Here is a 6045-nt window from a genome sequence, read left to right as displayed (position 1 = left end):
CCTCACCCCCCACCCCCTGGGTCCTGGAAACCTTCTTTCTTTTGCCAGGGCCTTTGGTCCCTACAATTTCCCATCATGGCATTTGAATAACACTAGTCAACACAACCTTGACATCCTAGACTTTTCAGACTAGCAACCGGAATTGCCGGTCTACACTGTCTGAGAGAATAGATGCTAGTAAAGGGTGCTGTGCACCACACCTCAGCTTCCTTCCACAGTTTTCTTTCCAATAAAAATTAGAAGGATTTTTAATTTCCAAGTCTTTTGAGAAAGCAAGATTAATGCAACAAAAATTGGAACATCTAGTTAATAAATTTAACAACAAGCCAAAGTAATTTTGTTGTGTGAATTTCCCGTTTATTATAGGCTAGCTAACAATGTTTCAAATGGTAGAATTCCTACTGGTCTTCCAACTTCTTCAGTTGTCTGATGGCTGACTTGACTGTGACCGCAGAAGTGGTTTTGTATGTCCAGGGACCACTGCCTATCGTTTTCATGCACAAACTGCAATGCCAGATCCCCACAGCTTGTCTTTTCATCTTGGTTTTGCCGCAGAAAGGGCAAGCGTGCTTGGCCTGCTGGCTTACTTCAGTCTTCTTCACCATTTCCTGAGGGAGGCACCATAACGGATCCCATAATTACTGACCTTCTTGGTATGTTTAGCCATGTCGCCACAAACTAGGTCTGAGCCCAGACAGTCCTTTCACAATTTTTGAGAAGTTGTGGCACATGAGTAACTGTGAGGGAGAGGGCTGGGGTCGTTTATTTCCTGTGTGGAGAAGAGGAAACGCTGATAGTCACTTTTCTGGAATGCTCTGGCCATTGAGACTTCAACACTTGGAGGATGACTAACTCATTTATTGTTCAGCTATTAATTGTGCCTTCAGACCTGCAAGCAGGAAGTGGAACACCTAATCTGGAGAAAAGTGGGGGGAGGGAGGCAGAAATTTACCCCCAGGAAGGGATGGGGGTCACCAACAGACTGCTCTAGGCACTAGAAAAAAATGTTGTGAGATTCTGGCACTTGTTCTTGTGACACTCAAGCTTGACGGTTTGTTGCTTGCTCTCTGTTGAGCAGTGAAGCCCTTAAGCCAAAAAAGCTCAAGACCTCTTTTTCAGAGATCATAAAGAGTGGGGGAGTTGAGACTGCGTCCCATTTTGGATCCAGTCCTGTAAAAAGACCTCAGAAGTGAAAGCAGATGGCAGCTCTGGGAGGGACATAAAGACAGTAGAGATCTTTGCAGAAAGAATACAAGGATGCAAACATCCTTCAGTGGCAGTCTTGGACTTCACCCTCTGGGAGGTTTGACTGCTGGAGATTAAGCAGCAGGAAGTCCAGGGGTTCCTCTCTGTGATGAGACAATGAGCACAGGAGTAGGAGATATTTTCCAGGTGACTGATCACCTGCTGGGGTGTGCACAATACTTAGGCGAAGAGTACTACTGTTTCTCAGCCTGCTAAACTTCTTTGCCTTGCAATGGATGAAGAATCATCAATTCAGTGGAATGCAACCAGTGTGTTTGAAGTGCCTACAATGTGTCCACCAATATGCCAAGTGCTGTCCTGATGAACAACAACAATAAAAATCTGACTTACTTTCTGTCCTCGATGGTATTACAACCTCTTACTTGAGACAAGAGACAATGGAAATCATGCACAGAGAGTATAAGAATTAACTGCTCCTTAGCAGAAGAACTAGAATAGGCTCTTCTGCTTCTCGGAAAGGAGATCACTCTCATTTATTTATTCATCTAGCACATCAGGGAGAATATGAGGGGCCGACACACTCATATTCAGGTGTTAACAGTTTAGCTCCCCATCTTTGCTTGCCTACATTAATTGAAACAGCTCCTGAAATGTGATTTCCAAAAGGAGAAAGAAATGACGGAAAATATTAGTGGGCATTGCATGTAACAAGAATTACAGCCATTTTATGAAAGTTTTATAATGTGCGTGTAGATAATGGGTAATAATGCAACATGTTTAATTTACTTATAGATCTCCAAAAGGGATGCTTGGGTGGCTCAGTCGGTTGAGCATTTGACTTCAGGTCAGGTCATGATCTTACAGTTGGAGAATTTGAGCCCCACATCGTGCTTACTACTGTCAGCTCAGAGCCTGCTTTAGATCCTCCATCTCCCTCTCTCTGCCCTTCCCCTGCTTGTGCTGTCTCAAAAATAAATAAACATTAAAAATAATAATAAGGGTCAAAAACATTTTAAGAGCCAATGCTAATCTGATCTAATATGCTCTTGCCTAAAACCCTCAGGAGCCTCCCATGACTCTCATACCTTAAACCCATCCCTCTCTAATTTGCCTTCCTGCCAAATCAAGTCAGTCATCTTCTTGCTTTCTTCTCTGCTCCCTTCACCTGCTTCCCTCTTCCACATCTCTAGGACTTAGTTCAGTGGTCCCTCCTTCCAAGAAGTCTTGTTGTACCAGAAAAGTGTTTCACAGTCAAGGTATGTTTGTAAAAATCTAGATAATACAAAGTTAAATAGACTTCTGAATGGCATAACTTTTTAGGGCTTGTAATTGGCAAATGCACTTGTAATTATCGAAAGAAAGTTAAGAAATGTAGTGTCCAGTGTGTCCAAAACTTCACCATGCACAGCACTCTTCTGTTTTGGCACATCCTGAAGGACTAGGTTACCCAGAACATCCTTGGGAAACTTGGAGCTTGTTCATTTCCCAAGTGTTTGTGAAGGAATCTGTGTTAGCAGGGAGAAGGTGAGGGGTCATTTGAGGGAAAGAAAGGGTAACAAGTGAAAGTTGAAGATGGGATGAAGCGTGGTTTGGGGGAGCTGGATCATGCAGAGGGGCGTGAGTTGGGATCAGGACTGGGAACCAGTTCAGCCTCCACTGTCCTGAGGGATGGGAGATAGCTGGCCTGCAGGAAGGCAGTAGCTAATCTTAGGTGGAATGGTAAACTCTAGTCCTTCATACTTGGGGTCATTTCAACATGTGTGCTCTAAAAGGGGCCCGTGTCCTGGTTGAGATGAGACTATAAAAGGTCCAGATGGCCTGGAGACTAGATGACATGGGGCCCACTCTCAGACTTCTCTGTCTCAGAAAGCTAATAAGAGTTGTCATCCAAGCTTAACAGGAGACAAATTTTACAGAGCAATTGCTATGTGTTGGGCACTAGTCTAAGGGCTTTGTGTTACTACTTGTTTAATCTTCAGAGCAACCTGCTAAGGTAGGTATTGTAATTATTGTCCCTACTTTAAAGGTGAGGAAACCAAAACAACTAGTAAGTGTTGTTCTAGTTATCTATCAAGGTATCATAAGGCACGTTAGAGCTTTGTATTTGGAATAGCAACCGTTTTATTATACACATCATGATTTTGTAGGTGAGGAATCAACTGGGTGATTCTTCTGTCCCAGGTAGTGTTGACTGGGGTTATTTGCTCTTATTCAGCTGAAGACTGCATTGCATTGGTCTGTAGGGCCCATGAAGGCTTCACTCACCTGCCAGGTGCTTTGATGGGAAGGGCTGTAAGACTGGGCTCAATGGAGCCCTCACCTCCCCCTTTAGTTTTAGGGTTCTTCTTGTGGTCTCTGTAGCAGTGTAGTCAGATTTTTCATGGTGGCTTAAGGATCCAAGAGACAAGAAAGTGGAAGCTGCCAGTTTCTTAAGGCCTGGGCCAGAAACTGGAACAGGTCTCCTTTTATTATATCCCCTTGGTCAGAATTGTCAGAGTCATCTCAGATTCAGTGGAAGGGGCACAGACCTCATCTCTCCAGGAAAGATGGCCACAAAGTCTTTGATACTTTAAATTGTCACAATGGTCGAGGTAGGATTTGAACCCAGGAAGTCTGGCTCCAGAGACTGCTCTTAACTACCACAGTGTAAAATCTCGGTAACCCAAACTGGCATCTACTCTTACATTATCACAAGGAAGGCTGCCTGTGTGGATTTAGTATCAGATTAAGGGCTTTCTTGGTTATAGGCTGAATAATCTGGGTAATTCCCTCTATTCATATGAGTAGACACAGCCTGAGTTAAGATTTGGGCTTGGGGATCTTGCAGGTGCCATTAACAAGTAAAAGTCAGTATTTCTAGCTGTTTTCACAACCAGAAAGAGCAAATGCACGCATGTGCTGCCTTATGATTCCAATGGGTGTTGTGTGGCCCTCTCTGTACAAAAGGACACAGCTGACCTCTCAGAGAAGCATGAGCCTTGGCTAATAAATCTGTCCAAGAGAGCTGCCCAAATATCGACTGGTTTTAGCATTGTTTCATGTCACTATGGTTATAGGTAGAAAATTAACTTTCAACAGGAACTCAGCCTCCACCCACTCTCCATAAAGTGTAACATCACTAACTGAGGGTTCTCATCCTCTTTTTAAAATGAAATTTACTCATGGGCTGCAAGAGAGACCAAGTTTAGAAATCCATGTTAAGGTTTTTAAAAGGCAGGGAAATTTTAACACATTTGTTCTTTTATATTTACACCTCTGACTTTGTAAGATTATACATTATTCTCTTGGTCTGTACCTTTGGGTAGGTATTTCCCCAATTATTTTTGATACTATCAAAAATAGTATGGTCATATTTGCTTTAAAAAATTCGCATACAGATTAGAAAGGAAAAACAAAAACAGAAAGAAGACAATTGAAATTTGGAAAATAGTATTGAAAACAACTGGGTGAAAGCATTTATCATGTCAATGAGCTAAAATCATGTCAATTTTAGCTTTCATTCATTTATTCTTTTAGCATATTTATTGAGCCCTTATGTATCAGGCACTGAACTAGGCACTGGAGAAATGTTAAATAGAGCTGATAAGGAAAGGATGATAAATACTGATAATGTTAACAATAGAAAACATGCCTAGCACTTATTACATGCCAAGCAATATATTTCTCATAGCAACTGTATAAAGTAGGTTCTATTATTTTTTATTTTTAAAAAGCTTATTTATTTATTTTGAGAGAGAGAAAGAGCATATGCAGGCAGGGGAAGGGCAGAGAGAGAGAGAGAGAGAGAGAGAGAGAGAGAGAGAGAGAATCCCAAGGGGGCTTTGCATTGAATGCCTCAATGCAGGGCTCGATTTCATGACCATGAGATCACGACCTGAGCCGAAATAAAAAGTCCAGCACTTACTGGACGGAGCCACTCAGGTGCCTGTAAAGTAGGTTCTATTATTAATGTGCATTTTCCTGATGATAAAACAGAGACAGAGTAACTTGCCCAAGACCTTATAGTAGCAAGAGCTAGGATTTGATTCCATGCAACCTGTGCTAAAACAAACAAAAGTCTGTGCTCTTAGCCCCCCATGCTATGCTGCTTCTTGTTAATCACATAGTCTCAGAAACATATAATAGCCAGCTGTGACCTGTGCCATGGCATAGAGGAAGCCAGGAAAGCGTATATAATGGCAGGGGGATTCAGGTGAGGCAGGAAAGGCTCCTCTGAGAAGGTAAAAATGCTTCTTTGAAACTTTGTTCGTTGTCAAGAATAAGTTTCAATAAAGTTATGTAGTCAATATTTCTTGTACACTTGTTACATGCTATGTATGACTTTAATGCTTTTCATCTTTAACTCATTTTATCTCTACCACGTCCCTCTGAGGTGGTTACAGTAACTGCCTCTTTCTTATACCAGAGGAAACAGGCTCAGAGGGGTCTGGGGCTTGCTGAAACCCAAACAGCTAGAAAGCATCACGTCAGCCCTTGAATCCAAAACTACACACTGCTTGTCTTAATGAAAGGAAAAGGTAGTGCTGGAGGGCTCATGCTGTCCCACTGCCTGAAGATGCTCACATTGATTGACTTTAAGGACTGATTCCGAACTATAAAAGGATGATCAAAGAGAGCAAAAAGTATGGTTAAGACCACATTCTGAGGCAGCGAAAACATTAAAACCAAGTTTTAAAGACAGAACTTAAAGTGCTGATCATATCAATGAGCTTTGAAAGGTCAGTTTTAACTTTCACACGTTTATTTTTTGGCATATTTTTTAAGCCCTTATGTATCAGGCACAAGAATTGTATCTAGGACCGATCGATATTTGGGCAGATCTCTTAAAGGTGTAGGCAG

The 6045-nt window shown here is 42.0% G+C and overlaps 1 pseudogene; it reads right to left on the bottom strand.

Moving 5' to 3' along the window:
* Positions 1-398: 398 nt before the first annotated feature.
* Positions 399-677, bottom strand: LOC112850174 (large ribosomal subunit protein eL43 pseudogene; annotated as a pseudogene).
* Between the last annotated feature and the right edge of the window lie 5368 nt (positions 678-6045).

The sequence above is a fragment of the Puma concolor genome, chromosome C2 (assembly GCF_028749965.1).
Source record: "Puma concolor isolate L17-30 chromosome C2, mPumCon1.1.hap2, whole genome shotgun sequence".
Lineage (NCBI taxonomy): Eukaryota > Metazoa > Chordata > Mammalia > Carnivora > Felidae > Puma > Puma concolor.
This window is presented reverse-complemented; position numbering and strand designations above follow the sequence as displayed.